The sequence below is a fragment of the Ptychodera flava genome, chromosome 2 (assembly GCF_041260155.1).
Source record: "Ptychodera flava strain L36383 chromosome 2, AS_Pfla_20210202, whole genome shotgun sequence".
Taxonomy (NCBI): Eukaryota; Metazoa; Hemichordata; class Enteropneusta; family Ptychoderidae; genus Ptychodera; species Ptychodera flava.
The window spans coordinates 50,333,849-50,361,225 of NC_091929.1; the positions used below are offsets into that span (position 1 = coordinate 50,333,849).

The window sequence follows — 27,377 nt, forward strand, 5'->3', positions numbered from 1 at the left end:
ATGAACAAAAAGAAAAAAATAATACATATATTGAGCAGTTCTGTTCGCAAATGTTATTAGCAGCTTGTAAAGCCACATTTCTAAAGTAAGTTCTTAAATTGATTCATTTCAAACGCATCAGTGGAATTTTGTGATATCAATCAAAGCCGACTTGAGTTAACCCAAATCTGCTCAGGTCAGTGGCATCTCCTGATTAGCACACACAATGACGATCATGAGAAAGTATGCAAATTATAAATTCCTCGCTACATTTTGCCAAGATGTAGAAAACAGGGCAAAGTGACCTACCAAAGATATTTTTCAAGGTTACGAAGTATGTATAACTTAAATGTTGCTCAAAATTGAAAATATTGGTACGTTAAAATATTCCGTATAATTAACGTTTAAATCTCTGAAGTTTGGATGTAATAATGGCAAATTTGATATGAAATAAATAATGTCATTTAGTCAAACATTTTTTCATTTAAATTAAAGTTTTACTTTTGTGAAATTTAACAATGAGAATATGAAAATTAAAAACAAAATAAGCATAGTGACCCATATTTATCCTTTACTATTTGATTATTCTAATATGCCAGAAATAAAAAAATCATGATAACTTTCGAGTTTCCTTGTGTCCATATCATGTTTTTCTCTCTGGTCTTATCTTATGTACTATTATATTTGAGTGTCATGAGAGTCATTTGACCCAAAACATATCTTTAACTCCTCTTCAACTATATCAGAGTTAGAGCCATTTCATCACTGCATTCGTCACTGCTGTCATAAAGTGAAAGTGACACTTCAGTAACAAGGCAGTAGCTGATCATTTTGATCATTTGGACAATATTTTAATTCAGTTTATACAACTGAGTTCTTGTTCTTCTCCGTACAGCATTTTAAATTGTTAAGTATTCACCTTGCCAACACAGCCTGTGTATGTGTACTGTGTATTTGTATCGTTGACAAAATGACTTTTATCCCCTGCAAACGCTGTAAATGCTGGACAAGGCCCCACATCACTGGTAGTGATGCTGTGCCCTGGCCAGCTACAACACCAGCAACATTAAGGAATACCCAACTCATGTCTTTGTGTGTAAAATGGACCACCAAATGGGTGACCATTTAATGAAAAACTTTAACTGTAAATACATCAAACAGGCCACTAATTGATGATACACAAACATAGTGCAAAATGTGTGGCCTTACATTAACTAACCTACTTTTACGTGTGATAAAGTTGTAAAGGGTGAGATCCATCAATTAGGCCACAAAACTGGTGAAAAATAAAGTGCCACACAAACAAATTTCCTTACAATGATTAGCATGCTCATAACTGTGAAATACATAAAGTGGGCCACAAAATGGGTGACCAAATAACAGTCTTACAAAGAATTCACCTACATAAGTAACTCATTTAATCTTGCCCAAATCTTGTTGAGCCCAAACACGCCAGTAGACACGCACCTTGTGTCGGCCCCTCAAGAAGAAAGTCCACGTCACTGTAGCCCCTGCGAACAGTGGCTTGATTTGACTGCTACGTTGACTTGTGCTGTAATGAGAAATTGGCAAATGAACTGTGCCACATGCATGTTGCACAGGTGTATGCTAGCTTGCAGGGTACGCTTACCCATTCCGGACACCTGGTATCACCACTATTTTGTGGTTCAAGATGACCCCATTGCCTTTGTCATTTTCGATATATTCCTTGGACCTGGTAAATTTCATAGTTACCTTGAATGATAATGATTATTACACCTGATTTGATGTCTATTATACTAGCACAGTACCAGTGTGTATCTAGCAATAACTTAGCCATCCTACTTATATAGCGTACTTGGCTACGCTTCCATCTTCTGTTTTATTGCAGCAAAAGAGGTAAAGCAGTAACAATTGTAAAATCTGAAAACTACGATTTGTACTATATCTACAAAGGAGTCTGGTTGACCCCCCTCTTCTTATTACTACTTTGAAAACACGGCACAAAACTCTAATTGAGAACCTGTATTTCCTACTGTGGCCAAACACAAACCAAAGAGAGACTTGCTGTAAAAAACAGAGAATGCAAAACCCTTTTGGGGGGAAACATTCTCTCCGAAAAAGCATAGTCTACCCAATGGAATCACAATTTGTGGAATGCAAAGATAGCGTAAAAATTTGTTAGCAATGACAATTGGAATCTGCTAGTCTGAAGGAAGCGCATAATGTGACTCTAATAATTTCCTGTACTTGATTAACATATTTCTGAACAGCATCCTCCCAACCCAACAAAACATTAATTTCTCCTTATACGTTGTCACTTGATGAACATTTGAGACTCAGATAATAAGCTAGAACGGCACAACTTACTGCAGCCCCTGCGAATAGTTACTATGCTAAACCTGGTCTTAAACTGATGACCTATATGTATACTTTGTTTACAACTTTACTGATTGTACCAAAAGGCCATTTAGCCAAATAGACTTAAAACGTCCAAAACCTCTGGATGATTGTTTGAAAGCCTTTTTTTAAAGTAGCAGTAATGCACTGGAATTGATAAAGGAAGGCTAAAAAATTGTCACACTGCCAAAGCAGAAAACACATCTGATTTCCTGATAAACTGAAGCTTAAAACATTTTACTCTGTACCATGCACGTTGCACAGTTGCTGTACTAAATCTGGGTCTTCAACTGGCAAATAGATTTGAAATATCTGAAACCTCTCACTGGTTATTTGAAGGTCTGCATTTGTAAATATATTTGCATGATATAGCAGGATAGAGGAGCCTTTACTGTAACTTGGAAGTCTTATGGACTAGAATACAGTTTCATATTGATCTAGGGAGGACAATATGGTCATAAAGAATGAAAAAAAATCATATGTGCACTTTATAAAGTTGATGTTGTTGATTGTTGCCTTGTAGCCCTAGTGTCTGGTGCAGCATTTGAATATGCTGAGTGTCAAGTGGCATTGAAGTTAGCTGCCTTCTTCTTTTGTACCGTTTTTTTCCATGAGCCATGCCTGTTGGTGGAAACAAAGGGGAAACTAGGCAGAATAAGAATTCGACCGAGTCTTGATAAAGTGGTTGCACTATACCTATTACATAGCTAATACGGTTGAGTGGAAGACAGAACCAAAACATGGGAAATTCATTAAAGGCGCCTGGGCAGTACCATGCTGACAAAACCTCCCATACATGACAAGCGGATAAAATGACACTGCTGCTGATCCAGCCGATCCAACAACGTGGGGAAAAAACATACAGCTGGAAAATAAATTCCACAAAGGGAAAACGCTGTACGCATAGGAACACCCTATATAGTGGACCAGCACAGCTGAATCCAACCATGAGGGAAAAACCAAGCTGAAAAATAATCGCAATCATACCAATCCATAATCCAATAACACTAGGTCAGAATTTGTAAGACAATAGTTATAAAATAGACACAAAACAGCACAGAACAGACAGTAACTAGACGGTACACAAACAAAGTCAAATTCATGAAAGAAAGATATATGGACCTCTGACCAAAAGACCAAGACACACTAAATTCCTCAAAGGAAAAAGTGAAAATGCTGTAGATACAGCAACACCTGTAATGGGCTGTAAGCCCATTAAAATCCAGCTTAATGGGAAGCAACAAGCAGGGCTGCCATACATAATTTGCATGTCTCAGTCTGATGCCACTTTGTTGCAGCAAAAGTTCAACCACAGCGATGAAATTTACAGCAAGCAAACTTTCCAAAGTAAAACCATGACAAATGTGAACCAGCTTCTTGGAACACATTACGTTTTCAAGTTCAGATGAGGTCCAGCTGCCGAAATGGCAGTCTCACTTGGAGGACCATCTCAGGGCAAAAGAGGATAGGACATGCCTACACGATGACCTCTGACCCCCACCACAGGTGGCTCTGTATGAACGTTTACAGGCAGATAAAATTCCTTACTTTTGTAACTTCTTTTACTCAGGACTCTTATTCAATTATCACCCAAAACTCACATATGCAGGCTTTGCCAACAAACTGAATACCGTGTGTTTCAGCATGCTATAGGAAGACAGCAAGAAACTGTTTTTGATATATTGCAAAGAAATATTGACAACATAATAGTTGTAGCCTCTGCCCAGTAACTAGGCCTATTTGTTTGGTTTCTTCACGAAAAATCATGGCTGTTAAGATTTTTTCGAGATAACAGTCATGAAAGATGACAAAATCGTTCTAGATTTTGTATAGTTATTGCTGACATTAGAACAATCGAACGGCGAGAGCTTTGTCAATTTTCACTGTATTTGTCCTTCCTAAATGTGTCTAGTCCGATCAAGGCTCCAACTTTATGTCTGGAATTTTTTGATAAGTCATGGATTAATTAGCCATTAAACAGTAGAGGTCCTCTGCCTACCATCCATAAAGTCAGGGTGCTCTCGAGCGATTTCATCATACTTTGAAAAATATAATTAGGACCTACTGTTTTGACACAAAGAAGCAGTGGGATCACATAATTCATATCTATGCTGTTAGACAATCCATTCAAGAGTCTCTTGCTTTAAGCCCATTTGAGCTAGTATTGGGACATACAGTCTGTGGCCCAGTCAAGCTTTTCAAAGAGAAATTCCTATCAGATGATAATGATTGTTTGAATATTTTAAAATATGTACCAGAATTTCGTACAAAACTTACAAAGGCATTTGAATGAGCCAGACAAAATTTTGAGTAATCTCAACAGTCTATGGAAGTCAAAGATGATAAAAGCACCTCAAAACAGAAGTTTGAAAAAAGCCGAAAAGTCAAAATGTTCTTGTTCATGTTCCGGCTCCTGGCAAACCACTTCATGCTCGTTACTTTGGTCCCTATCAAATTGATAAGAAATTAAGTGATTTAAATTATATTATAATAATGCCTGACAGGCGAAAACAAAAACAGTTATGTCACATTAATATGCTTAAGCCATATTTAGATAGGAATAATCCATCTGTAACACAACCTGTCAGTGTAGTCAGTTCAAACCATTATCAAGGTAGCGATAATGAAACTGACTTGAGTGAAAATACTCTAAGTTTAAAGCTGCTAAATTCAAAGCTGGGCTCTGTCAAACTCCAGAATTCAGAAATCATGGAAAATCTTGAGTCAAAGTTGGCACACCTCCAGCCGTCACAACAACAACAGGTGAAAGAACTGATCTACGAATACAAACACTTGTTCCAAGATATGCCAGCGATGATAAACATCATTTATCACGATGTTGATATCGGGGACAGTAAGCCTGTGAAACAACACCCTTACAGACTGAATCCAACGAAAGCAAAATATCTCCAGGAAGAAGTCAAATATCTACTGGGCAATGACATTATTGAACCCTGTAAAAGTAATTGGAGTTCGTCGTGTATTCTCGTGCCGAAACCAGATCAAAGCTACCGTATGTGCACGGATTACAGGAAAGTTAACACTCTCACAAAGATGGACATTTTTCCAATGCCTAAGATTGATGATTGCATCACCGAGTGGGAAAAGCCAAGTACGTGACAAAATTTGATCTACTGAAGGGATTTTGGCTAGTCCCTCTGACGGATCGTGCTGTGAAAAATCCGCCTCTGTTACACCAGACGGATTGTTCCAGTACAAGGTAATGTCATTTTGAATGAAGAACTCTCCAGCAACATTCCAATGGATGATTAACGACGTCACATCTGCTTTAGAAGGGTGCAAAGCATATGTCGACGATGTTGTCCTGTACGGCGACACCTGGGAGGAACATATAAAACCCATGCGGAAGTTCTTTGAGAGACTGATGAAAGCAATGTTGACTGTCAACATAGCCAAATCTGAGTTTGGTTTGGCGAAGGTGACTTACCTTTGACATACTGTAGGAGAGGGTGAGGTAAAACCTGTTGATTCCAAAATCAGTGTCATTTCAAGTTTTCCAATACCAAATTGCAATTGATGTGTTTTCTCGGTATGGCTGGTTACTATAGAAATTTCTGTCCAAATTTTCCAACCATTACTGAGCCTTTGACTAACTTACTTAAAAAGAAAGTAAAGTTTGTTTTGTCAAAACAATGCCAACAGACATTTGATACACTAAAGTCATACTACAAGGTTCTCCAGTCTTGTCTGCAGCAGATTTAAGTTTGCCATTCACATTAGCTGTAGATGCTAGTGATGCAGCTGCTGGTGCTGTTTTATTGCAAGAGGATACTAATGGGATGGATCATCCTGTTTGCTACTTTTCACGCAAATTTAACCCCTTCACTACCAAGGCCAATGTATTCCTATATACCAGGCCCCTTATGTAAATATTGATAAAATCTTGGGTGTGGTCATTGCATGAACACTGCTTAGAGTAAAAATTAAGTAAGTACCAATAAACCATATATTTTCTGAATCAGCATGAAATTTCCCACTTTTTCATACATAAATTTGTATTTCCAGGTCACGTGACTGATCACATGACACGTCATGTGGCCAGAGTTGGCAAAGAATATAAATATTTGAAGCATCAGGACGTGTTTTGAATCCATAAAATGATGCAAATTTGAATACAGTTGCAATTTTTATGGCATTGTCTTTACATATTTGTAATAATAACTGCCCTTTACTTTATTTATAGATGTTCCTATTTAAGATTTTTCTCACAAAAGGCAGAGTAAATGAACCATGAACATCAGCATCTGACATGATTCTGTATTTGAAAATCAACACATTTTATATTTGTAAACACCTGCTTTATGTCTTCCTTGCAGAAACATGCATCTAAAATGGGTATGATTTATCAAAAAATATTTTACAATATTTAAAAATACATTTTAGGGAACAACATATCACATGACCAAACACATGACCAGTCATGTGACCAGTCATATTGATAATATGGCTGCTATGAAGTTTCACTGGCTTATAGTAAAAAAACTGTATTTCCTCTAGTTTCATTCACGAATATTGCTGTTAATAGAACACATTTACATATAAATCATTTGTTTTCAATAAATAAACATTTCATATCATTAAAAAAAAACCCAATAAACATCTTCGCGATCGTCTGTACTTCTGAAAACTGTAAACAATCAGTGCGACGCTTCAGTGATCAGCATGACCTTTCAGGGTCGAGGTCATGGGTCACGACATTTGCTTCCGGATTTTGGCCATACTCGGACGTACGGGGGCGCAATCACATTCTGGCCAGATCGGAATACATCAATCTTAGTTGTGCTGCGTGCCGGTGCCGAAAATACGGGATTTTTAGCGACAAAAACGAAGCAAATACGCCTATTTAACTGTGCCGGATATTTCCGGCACTCAAGGTATATGGTAATTCAATATGGCGCCGGAAATATCCGGCGCCATAGGTAGTCAAGGGGTTAAGAAATTGCGGAAAAGGTACTCTACCATGGAAAAATAGTATTTATCTTTGATATTAGCTTTACAGCATTTGAAGTTTATGTTACTTCTTCAAATCAGCCAATAGTGGTTTGTATTGATCACAATCCTCTTGTTTTTTCTGCAGAAATTAAAGGGCAAAAATTAGACGTTGTTAAGATTGAGTTTAATGTTACAGGAGTTTAACCTTGACATTAGACATATCAAGGGCAGGGACAATTTAATTACAGACTGTCTCTCTCGTTTTTAGTTTGTTGTTCACACTTTAATAACATTTGTAAAAAAAAAAGATTTTTTCTTTAAAAAATTTCTATTTTTTGTAATGTAGACCATTATTTTCCACACTCTTGACTTTAATTAAATTACAACATTCTTAGCATCACTGTCTTTCATGACCTGGACATTCAATTAGTCACATGTGGAGATGTTTTGGAGCAGGGATTAGTATATCAATAGAAATCTGGATTATTCGTTGTTTTCTTATGTAACTATATATAACTATTAGTATAAATACTGGGGCAGCGTGGTTTAGTCAGACAATATTTGGATCCTTTCACAGACGTGTTATTTCATGACTTTGGAAAGTCCACCAGTATAGTTTTCAAGATTTGTCTCATTGTCACGCTGGATTTATACAGCACTACAGGACTTTGCAGTCAAGCCTTCAAGGAGGCCAAAAAGACTGTCCACTTTGTTTCACTGCCACGCTTGACGTAGACTTTGCACTACTGTGGTCTTTGCATTCAAGTGTTCAAGTAAGTCAAAGGACTGTACGCTTTGTCTCACTGTATGACTCGATTGTGAAGTGTTGTCGACCCAGCTGAGATAAGTAGCTTGCAGACTTTTACAGTTTGTGTTTTATCCCTTTACTTAGCGACTAGTTTTTTTTTTTTTCGAATAAATTTAATTTTTAAGGGAAAGTGCTGAGTTCACCGGTATTTGGGTTTTTTTTCACGTAACACTGTATTTCAAGAACCATTTATTATAATTTTCATAGACTGTGTCTACTCACTTTGATTGGCCTTCCTTAATGTGTCCAGTCCGATCAAAACCCCTGCTTTATGTCAAGGACTTTTCAACATGTCATGGATCAGCTAGGCATCAAACAGTATTGGTCCTCTGCGTACAACCATGAAAGTCAGGGTGCTCTCGAGCGATTTCATCAAACCCTAAAAATCACTCTTTTGACACTGAGAAGCACTGGGATAGCAGAATTTATTTCCTGGTTTTGCTGTTAGAGAGTCAGTTCAAGAGTCTCTTGGTTATAGTTTGTTTGATCTTGTATTTATAATTACGTTCGTGGGCCACTCGAGCTCTTTAACCGGAAATTCTTATCAGTTGATAATGACTATCTAAATATTTTGGAATATTTATTATATTTCGTTCTAGACTTTCAAAGGCATGTGAAATCTCCAGTGATCATAGCAGTCCATTAAAGCTAGTGATGAATTCTCATGTAATCGGAAGTTTGAACTAGTCAAATGGTTTTTCTCTTCTTCCGGTCACTGGAAAACCACTCCATGCCCGTTTCTTTGGTCCTTACATACAAATGAAGACTTTCTAGAACGGTAATGAGATTACCATTGAAAAGGTTAGAATTTTCTGGTATTCGCTGGGTATCTTTTTTTCACTATATATACCGGGCAGGATTTTTAATATTTTCGCTATTTAACATTGACTTCAAATGTTCTCAAGATTTCTTCATCTAGTAGGTCTGAGGCTGCGTTCACAAACAATGGTGTGGAGGAGGGGAGGGCTGAAGGAATTGTGAATAAAATGATTTTCTTTTCAGATTCACTCTCAAAACCCACAAAACTTTCACTTCCCGTTTGTATAATAAAAATTTTTCAAGTTCCCCAAATATCAAATAGCCACACATTTATTTTGGAATGAACAAAAAGAAAAAAATAATACATATATTGAGCAGTTCTGCTCGCAAATGTTATTAGCAGCTTGTAAAGCCACATTTCTAAAGTAAGTTCTTAAATTGATTCATTTCAAACGCATCAGTGGAATTTTGTGATGATCAATCAAAGCCGACTTGAGTTAACCCAAATCTGCTCAGGTCAGTGGCATCTCCTGATTAGCACACACAATGACGATCATGAGAAAGTATGCAAATTATAAATTCCTCGCTACATTTTGCCAAGATGTAGAAAACAGGGCAAAGTGACCTACCAAAAGATATTTTTTCAAGGTTACGAAGTATGTATAACTCCTCTTCAACTATATCAGAGTCAGAGCCATTTCATCACTGCATTCGTCACTGCTGTCATAAAGTGAAAGTGACACTTCAGTAACAAGGCAGTAGCTGATCATTTTGATCATTTTGACAATATTTTAATTCAGTTTATACAACTGAGTTCTTGTTCTTCTCCGTACAGCATTTTAAATTGTTAAGTATTCACCTTGCCAACACAGCCTGTGTATGTGTACTGTGTATTTGTATCGTTGACAAAATGACTTTTATCCCCTGCAAACGCTGTAAATGCTGGACGAGGCCCCACATCACTGGTAGTGATACTGTGCCCTGGCCAGCTACAACACCGGCGACATTAAGGAATACCCAACTCATGTCTTTGTGTGTAAAATGGACCACCAATGGGTGACCATTTAATGAAACACTTTAACTGTAAATACATCAAACAGGCCACTAATTGATGATACACAAAGATAGTGCAAAATGTGTGGCCTTACATTAACTAAGCTACTTATACGTGTGATAAAGTTGTAAAGGTGAGATCCATCAATTAGGCCACAAAATTGGTGAAAAATAAAGTGCCACACAAACAAATTTCCTTACAATGATTAGCATGCTCATAACTGTGAAATACATAAAGAGGGTCAGAAATTGGGTGACTATTAACAGTATAACAAAGAATTCACCTACATAAGTAACTCATTTAATGTCGCCCAATTCTTGTGGGCCAAAACACGCCACAAGACACACTTTGTGTCGGCTAAACAAGAGCAAAGTCCAAGTCAGGGCAGCCCCTGCGAACAGTGGCTTGTTTTGACTGCTACGTTGACTTGTGCTGTAATGAGAAATTGGCAAATGAACTGTGCCACATGCATGTTGCACAGGTGTAGCTAGCTGGCAGGGTACGCTTACCCATTCGGGACACCTGGTACCACCACTATTTTGTGGTTCAAGATGACCCCATTGCCTTTGTCATTTTCGATATATTCTTGGACCTGGTAAATTACACAGTTACTTTGAATGATAATGATTATTGGACCTGATTTGATGTCTATTATACTAGCACAGTACCAGTGTCTATCTAACAATAACTTAGCCATCCTACTTATATACTCTGCTTGGCTATACTACCACCTTCTGTTTTATTGCCGCAAAAGAGGTAAAGCAGTAACAATTGTAAAGCCTGAAAACTACGTTTTGTACTGTATCTACAAACGAGTCTGGTTGACCCCTCTCTTCTTATTACTACCTTGGGAAAACAAGGCACAAAACTCAAATCGAGGACCTGTATTTCCTACTCTGGCTGAACACAAACCAAAGAAAGACTTTGCTTTAAAAAACAGAAATTAAAAACCCTTTTGGAGGGAAAAATTCTCTCTGAAAAACATAGTCTACCAAATGGAATCACAATGCGTGGAATGCAAAGATAGCAAAAATTGTTAGCAATGAAAAATGGAATCTGCTTGTCTGGAGGAAGCGCATAGTGTGACCCTAAAAACTTCCTGTACTTCATTAACATATTTCTAAACAGCGTCCTCCCAACCCAACAAAACATTATTTTCTCCTTATACGTTGTCACTTGATGAACATTTTTCGGGACATCAGATAATAAGCTAGAACGGCACAACTTACTGCAGCCCCTGCGAACAGTTACTATGCTAAACTTGGCCTTAAACTGATGACCTATATGTATACTTTGTTTACAACTTTACTGATTGTACCAAAAGGCCATTTAGGCAAATAGACTTAATACGTCCAAAACCTCTGGATGATTGTTGGAGAGCCTGTTTTTAAAGTAGCAGTAATGCACTGGGATTGATAAAGGAAGGTTAAAAAATTGTCACACTGCCAAACTAGAAAACACAGCTGATTTCCTGATAAACTGAAGCTTAATATCAAGTGGCATTGAAGTTAGCTGCCTTCTTCTTTTGTACCGTTTTTTTCCATGAGCCAGGCCTGTAGGTGGAAACAAAGGGGAAACTAGGCAGAATAAGAATTCGACCGAGTCTTTATAAAGTGGTTGCACTATACCTATTACATAGCTAATACGGTTGAGTGGAAGACAGAACCAAAAAAAGGAAATTCATTAAAGGCGCCTGGGCAGTACCATGCTGACAAAACCTCCCATATATGACAAGCGGATAAAATGACACTGCTGCTGATCCAGCCGATCCAACAACGTGGGGGGAAAAACATACAGCTGGAAAACAAATTCCACAAAGGGAAAACGCTGTACGCATAGGAACACCCTATATAGTGGACCAGCACAGCTGAATCCAACCATGAGGGAAAAACCAAGCTGAAAAATAATCGCAATCATACAAATCCATAATCCAATAACACTAGGTCAGAATTCTAAGACAATAGTTGTAATATAGACACAAAACAGCACAGAACAGACAGTAACTAGACGGTACACAAACAAAGTCAAATTCATGAAAGAAAGATATATGACCTCTGACCAAAAGACCAAGACACACTAAATTCCTCGAAGGGAAAAAGTGAAAATGCTGTAGATACAGCAACACCTGTAATGGGCTGTAAGCCCATTAAAATCCAGCTTAATGGGAAGCAACAAGCAGGGCTGCCATACATAATTTGCATATCTCAGTCTGATGCCACTTTGTTGCAGCAAAAGTTCAACCACAGCGATGAAATTTACAGCAAGCAAACTTTCCAAAGTACAACCATGACAAATGTGAACCAGCTACGTGGAACACATTACGTTTTCAAGTTCAGATGAGGTCCAGCTGCCGAAATGGCAGTCTCGCCTGGAGGACCATCTCAGGGCAAAAGAGGATAGGACATGCCTACACGATGACCTCTTGACCCCCGCTACAGGTGGCTCTGTATGAACGTTTTCAGGAGATAAAATTCCTTACTTTTGTAACTTCTTTTACTCAGGACTCTTATTCAATTATCACCCAAAACTCACATATACAGGCTTTGCCAACAAACTGAATACCGTGTGTTTCAGCATGCTATAGGAAGACAGCAAGAAACTGTTTTTGATATATTGCAAAGAAATATTGACAACATAATAGTTGTAGCCTCTGCCAGTAACTATGCCTATTTGTTTGGTTTCTTCACGAAAAATCATGGCTGTTAAGATTTTTTTCGAGATAACAGTCATGAAAGATGACAAAATCGTTCTAGATTTTGTATAGTTATTGCTGACATTAGAACAATCGAACGGCATTTTTCATTTTACATTGAATTACCTGCGACCCATTGGAATTGAAAATTGTATAAGTAAAAGAAAACCAAAGAATTCTTAGGTCCCGCATAGGCAGTGCAAGACGTTCAAGTCCCCCTCTACTACCCTAAAATTGTCAAATCCCTCTCAATTCCTCTAGCCCCAATGACCGTTTTGTGGAAGAAGCCAAAGTCTATTATCTTGTACACGGCAGTGTTGAGTAGACAATTGATGACATTACAAAGACCATTGGGTAGCAATTGTTTGAGAAGTCATTTACGTTAATATTCATATTTTGTCTTCTATGCAATACTTTGCTTTGCTTTTTTATAGTGCTTACAGGTTTGTGTCCATAAACAGCTTGCAATGCCTGTCGCTCTTTATGGGCTGACATATCTCAAAGTGTCATATGAATACTGATGCGCATTGCACTGATTTATTTTCAAGTCATTCTGGTAACACTTTAGTCCACTGTCATGTTTGGTCATAGGTATACCTTTCATTATTTAGTTGAACCATTTAACGACAGAGGCCTTTCTCGGAATGAACATAAAAATCAATAGCTACTCTGCTCATCCAACTAATCTTGCATCATCTTGCTTGTAAGTTCGCATCCTTCATCTGTCTTTTAGTTGTGTTTCCTGGCAAATGTTGTTTCCTTCAGAATACTCTTGAATGCCTAAGAGTGTCGTAATGAGCCTCCGTTTTGATAGCACTGTCTTAGAATATTTGCTTTCCACGTTGATTACTTTTTGTAGATATCTTACTCCTAAATTGACCAGGAGGAAGCCTGTAGCTCTATTAGGCCTGTATGCCATCGTTCAGCTATTTTCCTCAAAGGACTTTCTGATATATGATTACAAACAAAAAATATCCATCGGAGCCATAAAATTACCAATCAATGAGTTGTGATATAGTCGTTGTTATATGCTTGAAAGCTTTACATAAAAAATACAAAGACTATGGAGCTCTTCAGTTTTAGAAGAGCTCATGAGGTTCACAAATTTACAAAAGATTAGCGCCATCAAAAATTATTCTCGTCAATATTGCTTTCTCAAATTTTAATACATTTGGCACTGTAAAAGGAAATGGTACTCGTCTTCTACAACTGTCTTGGCGCTAAATTTACAACCGAACCATCATGATTTGTCTTCTACCTTCGTCTATTGCTAGAGAGAGAATGGAACATCGTTAACTAGACAGTAGTTGAATCATGTTGTGATAACATGGTAAACTTAAATACTTCTCAGCACCCGAGCATACATTAAAGTGCAAATAAGTACTGGGTCTTGGTTTCAGGGAGAGTTTACTCTTCCATTGTTGTTTATGAATGACTGAAATTCTTGAACCAAAAAGTGACAGAAACTGTTGGTTACTACCTATTTCCTGTGCAAGCCAGGCATAACCAAAACCACCTTAGAATATAATTTTCATTATAAGATTGCCCTTGTAGGTCCTCCCATGGTATCTAGATTACATACATGTATTGGCAGTCTCTCCTGGGGCATCTTAAGAACTTTTAACCAGAAGCAAATGCTTTGCTTTAATTATCAAAACTGAATGGGAAATCGTACGCATTTGCCCAGTACCGCTTCATTCGTTGTATGGGTCGGTGAACCTAAAAAAGTCTTGCACCAAGATCTCTGGACCCTGTCCATTACATCATTATAATTAAAACCAAATTTTCGAGCCATTACAGTGTATTCTAGCATGAGAGTGAAAATCGAAATACTCAAGCTTATTAGTATACGTACGTGTATTCTGAACGTATTTGAAACATGTACAGAATCAGTATATGTGTATATATATTGTTGTATATCAAGCATTTTGCCCAGTGTACGGCACCCAATTGGTGGAACCTGCTACAGATATTGATCTGATAAATATCTAATTGTACTGAGAAGCATTGGACAGTGTCAAGTAAATAAATAGCTCATTTGTGTATCTTATGAAGTTTTGTAATTAGTAATATAACTCTGGAATAATTGCACCAAATGTTATGAAATCTGCTAAAGATACTGATTTGACAGATATGTAAAATTAGTAGTGTGAAGTTAATTAAGGCTTCATTTGCATATTTAATGAACTTTGTAATTAGGTACGCAACTCTGAAATTACGGCACCAAATCTGGTGAAACCTGCTACAGATATTGGTCTTATAAACAGCTCATTGTACTATGAAAAATTGAGCAATGTCAAGTTAATTAATTGTTCATTTGCATATTTAATGAACTTTGTAATTAGTGATATTACTCCAAAATTACAGCATAAATTGTAATGAAACGTGCTACAAATGTTGATCTGATAGATATCTAATTGTCCCATGAAGCATTTACCTGTGTCACGTTAATAAACAGCTTATTTGCATATTAAATAAATATTAGTAAGAAATGATTTAACTCTCAAAGTACCGTGCGAAAATTGATTAAACCTGCTACATATAGTGATATAATAGATATCTTATTGTTCTATGAAGCGTACTACTATTAATGAAACTGTTGTAAAAACACGTGAGCACATTCAGTAATCATCTGGTTTCTGTGTTTTGTTTAAGGTGTCCCGCTAGTTAGAAATGTCATCTTCTATGTTCTTTATTCTGGTTTGAAGTTGTTCAAGTTTTCTATGCACATATTCCGATTCTGTGATAATCTTGTCCAGTTTATCGTCGATACCCTGATGTCATGTACAGTTGCCAGTTGGCCTCCAGTGACAGAAGTGTTTTCTGATGATCGCAGCTATAGAGGGCCAGGGTTGCGCTCCACATTGCCAGATATCACCAATAAAGTGAGCAGATAAAATTTGACTGTCAGAGACATGTGGCAGTTCAAGAATGAGATAACGAGGGCAGCCATCTTTCGTAGCTTCTTCGACGGACTGGATTGCCATTTGCAAAGCATCCTATTTTGACTCTGTATTTTGCCACAATGACTACCATTTTATATGAAGAGATATTTGGTGCGTAGTCACATATCTTCTAGACGTTTGAGACTCAGATACGAGCTGTAGCTACTATTTTTGGGATAATTTTGCACAGTACTTATTTAACACATGTTGTGTTGGTGAAAGTTCCGTAACACACCCAAACTACCAAATTAAGATAAAGACGAAATGACAGTAAATCATTCCTTCTGGTTTGCAATAATGGCAATGGCAGTTTTATACTCAAGCCAATAATATCTCCCAAACCAAAGGAGAATTTTTTCATATTAATATAATTTTTCAGGCAGATGTACTCACAGTGAACTCTAAAAGTCGTGGATTTGGGATTATTTCACCTCATGTTTTTTTGAAGAATGGAGGGGCCTATGATATTTGGTGACGCATTTTTTGAAATCTCGGGTAATTTGTGGAAAAAGTACCTAAGGGAAGGATTAATTTCAAATTAAAGTGTAAAACGGTTGAGCACAAAACAGAACAGAAATGGGAGTCATATAACACTATTCTTGAACCTATACATTTTGAGGCTGACTTTACACATTCGATAGAAGGAAGAGTTTTTAATGTTTACTGAAAGACCAAGTCAGTATTGATTAAATATAAGTAAGTGAAATAAAGGTTATATTTGTGTTTCCCAAGTTTAGAATACGATATACATTGGAAATGAGGAAGAAATTACATTACGTGTATGAGACACTTTAAATAAAATAAATGACCCCATTTCCAAAATACATATAATAATGTGACAGGGCGCAGAAAGAGATCCGCCTATTAGTCATCATGCTCAGTAAGGATATCCCCGTGGAAATCCCCCGTTACTCATTATCTATAGCACAGGAAAACCCATTCAAATTCGCTATTAGTCATCATCTGTGGCATACGCAGGGTAAAGTCCCTGAAAAACCCCGGGGATATTGCTTATTATTCATAACCTGTGACAGGGGAAATTTCAGCTTTCTCAGTGAATGTCATCATTTTCCAGTTTACTATCTCAGATTATTTGCTAAATATGTGGTGAACTATGCAGATTTTCTATAACTATTCCAGACTTTTCGTTGCATTTTTTGAAGTGTTGTTTCTATTAACCACAAAAGTAAAAGCAATTGTCTACTATCGGTAAACTTTTTTTTGAATTGCGAGTGGTTGAGCAATGGCAAATATTGCATGTCTCAGAGTAGTATTTTCCCTATACTTTGGTGATTTGTCGTACCCATACTTTTCAAAGACGTTACTAGGTGTTATTGTTCTGCCAATGATCTGGTCACATTGTTAACCCAAGAGGTGTGACTAAGACAACAAAAACGGATCATTTTCGTCCATGTCACACTCTAAACTACATGTGTATAATGCCATATGTATTATATCACTAGACAATATGCTTGATATGCGATCAGTATATTTATGTATATTGACGTATATGGAACACAATATTAATTGCATACGTAATTTGTATATGGAACATTTCAATACGCTGATATGCATAGCGTATATATATGTAGATCAAGAGTATACGTAAGGTAGTTCTTTGCACACCAAGTGTTCTGGGACTCGTCCAATGGGTCCTTTGAAACCGTTCTACAGTGAACGCGTAGATATTGCCGCAGGGGATGGGGCGCCTGGAAACTGTTCGTGTTAGGGAACGGTGTTCCGTACGGCTTTTTTAGCGCATGTAAAATTCTATTTCCTCGATGGTAGATGTATAATAATGTTACATATCAAGCATTTTGCCCAGTTTATGTCATAAGATGGTCATAAAGCTTCCAACCAATTGCGACTTGCAATATACAGAAGTATTATTTAGAAATCTTAGGAATGTTGGCGAAGGAAGACACACACAAAATGCAAATATGTTAACTAGTCTATGAACTGTAATCATACCAACTAATTTCATGCAATGAATGAAGCTATCATATCCATCTCTATAAACGTTCGGGTGACGACAGGTTAAACTTACACATAAATTTCAGAGTCACAGTATAGCTGTGTCAATCATTGATACAGTGATGATGAACAATATAGAACAGGCAAGAGTGCGGTGTTTACCTTAAAGGCTAGCAACAACAGGACATTCTATTTACTTTACAGACTCATACAGATACATAAAAGACAGTGTGGTTAAGGTGCATAGCTATGGGTTTCCATGTAGAACAATCGACAAGTAGCTGGAGAAAGTCTATAGTCATGATGGCACGGCTGGCTATTGTTGTGGGCTTGACAATAGTCGCTGCTTGCCAAATCACCGCCGTGGCTGTACACCAACAAAGTCTAATTGGGCCAAGAGGTCCTCGCGAAATAGCCTTTTATTATATCCGCCTCTGGTGATTCACTTAAACACCCTCTGCCTTGAAGGCGATTGATGTACGCTTACGACAACAATATAATGCGCTTACAACATGCAAACTATTTGACCAGTATGCAATCACTAGGTCAGTCACCTTTCACCTAAAGTGTAGCACTATATGCAACTAAACGAAATTGCAAAAATGATTCTTTTAAAATACGTTTAACGAACACATAAGCTACAGAAAAGAAATTATGCCTTTCATTACATGAAAATTCTGTAACCTCAATCAAAAAGTGTAAAATAAACTGCTGTTGCTTTGTCAACAATCTCTCAGTCGTTGTGCTGTATTGTTTTGCATTTTACAACGGCCCTCTCATATCTTCCCGAGATACGTTTCTGCCATTGCACATGTTATCACTATAGATCTTGAACCATTCTCGTAGAAAATAACGATATTTCTTGGTTTAATTCTGCAAAGAATACAGATGAAATTACCTTAACAAAAAATTTATGGACAGTACGCTTCGGTTTTGTAAGGATATCAATTATAAGTAGCTGGCAACCGGCAAATAATGTTTCAACCTTTTTCCCTCAGAGAAAATGTTAATACAAATTTGAATCCAATTTAGAGCTAATTCCAGTCTTCTAGAATGAATTTTCTCAAACAACATATTGTACCAATATTTCATTGATTTCGTGTTTATAGACGTGTAAAGAGTGCTCAAAAACGATAAAATAAACTGCTGTTGCTTTGTCAACAATCTCTCAGTCGTTGTGCTGTATTGTTTTGCATTTCACAACGGCCCTCTCATATCTTCCCAAGATAAGTTTCTGCATTGCACATGTTATCACTATAGATCTTGAACCATTCTCGTAGAAAATAACGATATTTCTTGGTTTAATTCTGCAAAGAATGCAGATGAAATTACCTTACCAAAAATTTATGGACAGTACGCTTCGGTTTTGTAAGGATATCAATTATAAGTAGCTGGCAACCGGCAAATAATGTTTCAACCTTTTTCCCTCAGAGAAAATGTTAATACAAATTTGAATCCAAGTTAGAGCTAATTCTAGTCTTCTAGAATGAATTTTCTCAAACAACATATTGTACCAATATTTCATTGATTTCTTGTTTATAGACGTGTAAAGAGTGCTCAAAAACGATAAAATACTTACTTCTTTGTCTTTCCATTACTGAGCAGAAGGATCTTGTGATTGGAGACGATCCATGAAGCTTTTTGCAAATGTTTCAATTTCGTCGAAGTACACTGTTTTGGCTCTTTCAATACTTCTCTTATGATCCTGCAGTGGTATTGTTAACCCTTTAGGGTAGATAAACATTAATAGGAAAAATGATTATTACTAACTTAAAGTTTTTAATCATAAGTATATGGTAATTAAAATACACTCCAGCTTCTCGGCTGGGCGACTTGGTGCAGTACGTTGTGAGTTCGAACCCGTTAGAAACCACCGTTTTGAATGAATAAAACGGGTCTCGCCCTGAAGATATGCAAATGTTTACTGGGTACTTTAATTCACAGATGCAGTCTTAACTAATCAGACAAACGGATTCGGTCACGTAAACTTGTCAATCATTGTGTCGCGCTGTCCCGATGCAAAATGATGTCTGCTATAGGCTAGAAAGAGGGCTTCACCTCGCTAGTGCTTGACAGCCATAGTACTGTAAAGAGTAATTTAGGATATATTCAAATATATTTATGACGGGAAGTCAACAACAAGATCGAAAAAGTAGTTGTTATTCTTCGGTGTCGTAGCTTTCAAAATGTCATGAGCGTACGATCTAGACGAGCCCGAAAAGTTCAGTTTGATGGCACCCACTGTGACCAAGACTGTTGCCAAATGAGCCGTCACCACCACGCAGGTCTCCGCCGGTGTCTACTCGTCAATCCTGATCCCGGTCGTCAATGTTTATGTGTCACGAACGATGAATGCAGTGACATATACCTTGCCCGTAGATACCTCCAAATTTTGTTACTTGACGGAAACTCTTTGCTGTTGTCCGAGTCAAATTTCGAAAACACATACATAGGGCATCACCTCAGAGTTAAGGCTACTGCTATGCAGCTGACGTTTTCACCGCAGCAATACGCTGCAGGTACTAGCTTCTATTCTGATCGAGAATATATGGATTTTTTCTATGATGAAGGAAAATTTATCGTTGTTATTCGAATGATTTGATATCTTTCGCCTTCTATGTAGCTTTTCTGAGTTGAACATACATTAAAGTGTACGTTTAGGGTTTATCGCTAAGTTCAGCATCAACACTGAGCCTTCCGCACGACTTAGATAGTGTTCCTGCTGCAACGACACCGCATTTTATTCTTCAGAAAAGCTACAAAAGCTTTAGTGACTCAAAAAATTTCATTGGACCTGCCTTCCATGTTCCATGTCTGAATTTATCGCATTACCTTTTCGTAAGAATGTCATGAGAACACGGGTATCGATCGCGACGGATCGGTCTGAGCACGAAAGCGTCATAGCGAAGTGTAGGGGGAAAGTTCCAGTTGATGACGTAGAACAGGGAGACTCGGATTCCTTATCCGTCCTATTCTACGTCACACAGGCGCCGATTCGGGCCAGTTCATGTGATAATATCGAGAAGAATAACGCTTCATATAAAGAGCGTAGATTAAGCAACCGGTAAGATTTCGGGTTCACTGAACGACATTCTAGAGGACTCTTTAACAACAAAATCAGTACAAATAATAACAGCGAGATAAAGACGGAAAGACAGGCAAATGTGAGAACTACTAATTTGAAAAACTTTGAGAATGTACTATTGTGAACAAAGTGAGTGTTGAATGCAGATCACTGATGGTGTATCAGTAATAAATTAAATTACCCAAATGGTTGCCATGGTTGAAAGTACCTGCACTGAAGATACTATGTGCAAATTTTGAGCTTCCAAGTGTCTCATGTCTAGAGAAATCTTTGGACTACTTGTTAACACATGTTGAAATTACCTTTAAAAGATAATGCATCTCAATTCTCACTAAAATGATTTTTAAAAGTATGCTTGATAGAGAGAGACGAACCAGCATTTTAAGTAAAATTGATGTATACAATCATAGCTCAGTCTGGAAATTTACCATGTGTCCTATGTGTTGACATTCCTTGGACTAATTGTTAAAAGTGCAAATTACCTGTCAAATATCATTTTTCTCATTTCGCATTTAAATGATTTGGAAAAGTATGTGTCATAGGCAAACCAGAAATAGCATTACAATAACTTTCAAACTGAATTTGTGATTATTTGTCAGTCATACAGACTGATGTGGTAAAAAACTATAGAAAGCCATCATGTTATGAAACAATGTGATATTGTTTTGTTCACATGCATGTACACTACCTACACAATTTGACTTTGATAGTCTTGTAACAGCTTCCTCAAAATTAAACTAAAATATTTCAACGTAGTGTTAATAATAATATATAATCGAATATCTTGAGAGTTCAAATTGGTGCCTTTAAGCAGAACTAGGAAAGGCAGACGACAACTAATAATATTCCTTTTAATACAAATTCAACAGTGGGGAATCAATATATATGTGAACTCAAGAAATGCAAAGTCAATGCTACTACGCATGCTCCAGCACTTGAACAGAAGCTTTACCATTAGCACCCGGGCATGCACAGAAACTTACCCTGTTAGCCGTCTTCCAGACGGTCGACAGTGCGGTCAATGCAACTAACCTGTCAACACGGCGAACAGTTTGGCGACATAAGGAAAATATATATACTGAAGCACAAGGCCTGGTATTTACAATGTTTACAGTCTTCCGACTATAAGATGTTACTTTTATTGAACATTTGAAAATTGCTGTTATCGTTTATCTCTTTTTTGTTTGTTTTTATTGTAAAGCGCATTAAGATATTTAAATGTGTAATGCGCTATGTAAGAAATAAAGGTAAGGACTATGATTATGTGGAGTTACGACATAAACGATCAATGCTTCAGACTAATGCGCTTTTACAGTGTTTTGTTGTTATAGTTACCGACTCTCAAGATGAACAATCGCATATTCGTTACGTTTAGCTTTCTGTAGATAGAATTCCTCTCATGTGCGGCAGACTTAAGGTAGATAAAAAGAATTAAGCAACTCATTTGAGTGTTTGGATAAAACACACAAGGGAAGTGCTAAATTTATAATGGAGTTGATCGTTGAGGCTGAAGTTAGGTACGACAGCACTCTGGCTAAAGAAACCATGATACAATGTATGCAGACGGAGGCCAATATGTTTTATGGACACATTGAGTGCCACATAGACTAGTGTCGCTGTCAAAGACAAATTAACCCATCAGAAATTTCATACCTTTCAACTGTTACCCTACATAAACCTTGAAATCAAATTCAAAACACTAAGAAATTCATTTGCGTGTTTGGATAGCACACACACAAAGGAATTCGAAGTACTGAATTGCTTCTTACCTGAGCGTAGAGAGTGAAGTTAATTAGCGTGAATATATTGTGTGGTTTCCATGACCAAGTGACAAAATAAAAAGTAACATTTGATTGACACTTTTGTCTCACAAAAACTGTCGTATTGCTTCACATAAAAACTGATCCGCATCAGTTTACATTGTTTTAACGATGTATCATCTACCCCAGGTCAATGGAGTGTTGACGTGTTAACCATGAGCAAAATGTTTAGATCTCATCAACATGATAAGTATTTTGGCACCTTAGTTGTGTTATCTATCCAAACACTCAAATGAGTCGGTTCATTTATTTACTAAACTTGTGTGCGACGAATAAATTAGTAAACGTATAATGCATATACGCCTTTGTCCATCATGAGAGGCAGTAGCCCTATGGAGATTGGGGCGGCCACTTTTGGACAGAAGGGGCTGGGATTAGGGTTCGCATGAATGCCGGCTCAAGTTGACAGCGGTCATTGCAGTGCAGTCTACCCTGCCCGCCTTTTCAGTTTGAAAGAAAAATACGGCTGTATTAAAAACATCTACATAAAAAAATAATGCATGAAAAATCTGGGCTTTAAACTGCCTTTCAAATAGCCTGAGTTACGATCCTTGACTTTCACAGACATAACAGTAGTAGTTCTTCTCTGGCATGCAAAAACATTGTCAATGTTTAAAGTGGCATTTCTCAAACAATCCAATATACCATCGAAACCACGTGAACGATCCATAAGCCTTTCAAGAACTTGAAAGTGCTTACACCAAGAATGCAACAAGTAAAATTTCAGTTCAGTTGGTGCGTTGGTTCTGGAGAAAAAGATTTTTAAAATAAATTGTTATTTCTCAAAAATCAAATATTGCGGCCAAGGTCACGCGACTGTACAGGCTATTTGCAAATATCATATCAAAGCTCTAAAATCATGCTTGCTAAACACCAAGCAGTTGCCATGGTTGAAGGTAGTTGCACTGATGATTGTGCAATTTTGAGCTTGAATGGTCTTCTAGTCCTTGTAAAGAAAACAATTTAATATCATCTCGTGGTTATTATTGTTTTTTGTGATATCAAATATGGCCACCAAACCACGTGACCGGTCCGTATGCCTATATGTTCAAATGGTAGGATGAACTGGAGAAGAAGATTTTTTGCCATGATTCAAAGATTTTTGCAAAAACCAATATGGCCGCCAAACCAAGTGACCGATCGTAAAGTTTTTTTTTTAAACTTCAAAATGCTCACACTAACCGATGATATGAGTTAAATTTCAGTTTAAACGGTGCATTGGTTCTGGAGAAGAAGATTTTTAAAAATTAAATTGGTATTGTTTGAAAATCAAATATGGCGGTCAAACCACGTGACCGATCAATATGCCTTTCGCAAACTTGAAAGTACTTACACTTATGATAATATGAGCAAAATTTCAGTTCAAATGGTGCGATGGTACTTTAGAAGAAGATTTTTGAATATTATTTGCTAGTAATCGTAGTTTTTTCGCAAAAAAAAAATGGCCGCCAAACCACGTGAGCGATAAAAATGATTTTCACAAACTTAAAAGCGGTCACACTGAGGATTGCACGAGTAAAGTTTCAAATAAATGGTGCATTGGTTCCAGAAAAGAAGATTTTAAAGATAATATTGGGATTTTTGCAAAATCCAAAATGGCGGCCAAACCATATGACCTATCGATATAAAGTTTGCAAACTTGAAAGTGCTCACACTTTTATGTGATTGCTAATGATGGCTTTATGGATTACAATTTTGTACACATCATTCCATTTGTTGTTTCTACATGGTCCTGCACCTGTGATAGTATCTTCATATCTGCTAAACCTATGTCGGACCAAAAGATGTCGAAGATTTGCGCTTTTTGCTAAGATATAAGCTAAATGGTGAGGTGAAATGTCTTGAAAGCTTCAAGATACAGCGATGCTCTTTGGCAAAATGTTTGTTTTACCGATAATATTTTTCTCGGTAAATTTGTTGATGTTGTATTTTAGATATATTGTTACGAGAGTGGTATGGGGTAAGTTTTAGTCATATTTCATAAAAACTATACAAGATATTGCATGTTGCAATATGTAATTTTAAAGGCTAGTTAATTATCTTGCTAATGATACTTAACGAGTATGGTTATATTTAAAAACAAGCTCAGCAGACGATTTATAGAAAGACAGGTTTAAAAAAATGCATGAAAGTCGGGAACGCCGTGATTTTGCGGTACCCTTTAAAATATGACTGTTACAGCTGTAGAGTCCCAATATTTTTTCTGTTAAAAGTCTTTTTCACTTTTCTTACATATCCCTGTACCCAATAAAACAGATTTAATTGCAAAAACGGCCAGATTTTTTGTGTCTTGCTAAATAATTGGTAGAATTTGATTTTAGCTCTGACTGCAATTTTCAATGTAAACTTTGGGGTATGGGGTAAGTTTTGGTCATATTTCATGAAAAGTATACAAGATATTGAATGTTACAATATGTCATTTTAAAGATTAGTAAATTATCTTTCTAATGATACCTAACAAGTGTGGTTATATTCAAAAACAAGCTCAGCAGATGACTTATAGGAAGACAGGTTTAACAAAAATGCATGCAAATCTGCAACACTGTGATTTTGCGGTACCCTTCAAAATATGACTGTTACAGCTGTAGAGTCCCAAAATTTTTTCTGTTAAAAGTCTATTTCATATTACTTACATATAAGAGTACCAAATAAAACATATTTCATACAAAGCATTGCATTTTGCATTATTGGTAGCATTTAAGATTTACTGTAATTTGCAATGTTAAACATGGGATATGGGGTAAGTTTTGGTCATATTTCACAAAAACCATCAGAGATATTGTATAGTGCAATATATCATCTTGAAGAAGAGTGAATTGCCTTTCTATTGATAGCAAACAAATGAGGTTATGTTAAAAAACAAGCTCAGCAGATGGCTTAAAAGAAGACAGAATTGACTAAAATGCATGTGGGTTGCAAAATCGTGATTTTGCGGTACCCTTCAAAACATGACCATGACAGCTATTGCATCCTATATTTTTTCTGTTAAAATTCCATTTCGTATTCAAGGGATCCCAAGGCTTCTAAAAAAAATACAGGTTCGTTATCCTGTGGGGAGGGGGGGGTACACGTAGACCCCCTCTAGCCCACAGACTAATATATCTACAGTTTACTCGACAACAATGTACACCGCCGTCAAAAGCTGGAAAGGACAATCAATTAAACAGACACGGAAAATCTGCAGTTGTCTGCAATTCAAACATTTTTTATGAGCATGTCCTCAGTATAAAGACTATTATTATTATTATTATTATTATTATTATTATTATTATTATTATTTCAAACATTTTAATGAATCTCGGTTGATATCGCGAGATTCTCAGCAATAATTGTCTGGTGGCGCTATACAGACTCTCGTTAACAGTTTACTCACTCATCAGGTGGGTACATGTAGTACCTGTATATACCATATATACTATCGCAAGAAAATAAAAATGAAGAAATTGTCTATGGTTACAAATGCATGCATGTTAGGTGATTATTTAACTTTCAACGCCTCAAAGACTTCCATCACAGCGACGCTACTTTAAACTCACCAGTTTCTGTTGTAAGAAAGCTTGCTTCGTATTTAAAGCATTGATGTGGTCGGAAATAGCAGCCATATACTCACTGAAGATTTGTTGTCGTAAGGACGATAGCAGGTATGAATTCGAAGATGTATTAGAAGCCATCGATGCTCACTTATTGAATAAATTATGACTTTTTGTAAAGGAAATCCGTCTGGGATCTAGGCCATACGTCGAGGGGGTAGGTTGGCCTTGGTGGTACTCCCATAGAAAAAGAGGTAAAGGTGTATGGGTATATGCCGTCCAAACGGGTCTCTTTTTCACGAAACATATCACTAAAATGGGTCGACTTTCCATCCGAAAAAATCTTAACATGGGTCGAGAACAGAGCAAATATCCATGCTTTAGAAAAACCTTCACATGCAATAGAATCAATTTGAAAATTCCACAAATTTGTCATGTAAATCCCTAACAAAGGGTTTTATTTTTGGAAAATACACGTGCAGATTTTTAAACTTTCATGGGACATCCCGGCATGAAAATATCAGGAGTACCCCAGCCTTCCAAGTTATACGTTCGTATTGCGGCCATTCCGTTTACCAACTTTCTGTATTTCTAATGCATACTACAGCGGCCATCACCATCATAAGTGCTCGTCGGCAGGGCAGTCTGCTTAATTGATGGATTGTCTGCTAAATCTGTCGATCGCGTGTTCCTTGCTATGCCCCCCCTGCAACATAGAAACACCAGGAGTATCCTAGATAAGGTTTTTCTTTCTATGTAGATAAAGTGAATTAAAGAGCGAGAAAAAATATACGGGACGCATATATTTGTTATAAGATCGAAATAAAACAGTATTGTATTGTGGGTTGCGCGATGTGTTGTCTTACCTGAAACAATGACGCTATTTCGTGGGGGACGTATACGACCTAGATGGCGTTTCACGTCCTCAACAAGATCAAGTCGGCCTGCACGGTACAGCAGTATACGCAGAAATGTAAGACACTCCTCATCTGAATGGGACCCCTTACGTAAAGCGATGAAAACATCTAGGGCTGTACTACAATGCTCCAACATTTGTACCGAAATAGGGTGTTCACTTCTGTATAGTAGGTTTTTCATTGTCTTCACGTCAGCAGTTTCAGTACGCGAACCCAGTTCAAAAAGAAATTCTATCAGTGGATCCATTCGGAGTCTTTTAGCTGTGTCGCTCGTTCTTCAATGATGTTACTGAAACCTATCCTTTGTTGTGTTTGGTCGTTCGCTGAAACCTATGTAAATGGTGTAATTGTTAACACCGGCATTATGACTACAAATTTCAAACTGGACAACTCCGATTATCTAAAAGGACAGCATTGCAGTAGATCTAGGTAGCTCATGAAGTGCTTTTAGGGGCGGGACTATATAACGTCAATCTTTTATT

The 27,377-nt window shown here is 37.1% G+C and overlaps 2 long non-coding RNA genes across 4 annotated transcripts in view; one reads left to right on the plus strand and one right to left on the minus strand.

The window, feature by feature from the left end:
- LOC139123281 (uncharacterized) overlaps positions 1–27,377 on the plus strand; it is a 417,909-nt gene that overhangs the window by 99,395 nt on the left and 291,137 nt on the right. The window lies entirely within an intron of this gene.
- LOC139123274 (uncharacterized) lies at positions 18,673–27,336 on the minus strand. The gene is made up of 3 exons (XR_011549627.1): positions 26,845–27,336; positions 19,123–19,268; positions 18,673–18,850 (listed from the first exon to the last, which is right to left on the minus strand). It is a non-coding gene; the product is annotated as an uncharacterized lncRNA (long non-coding RNA).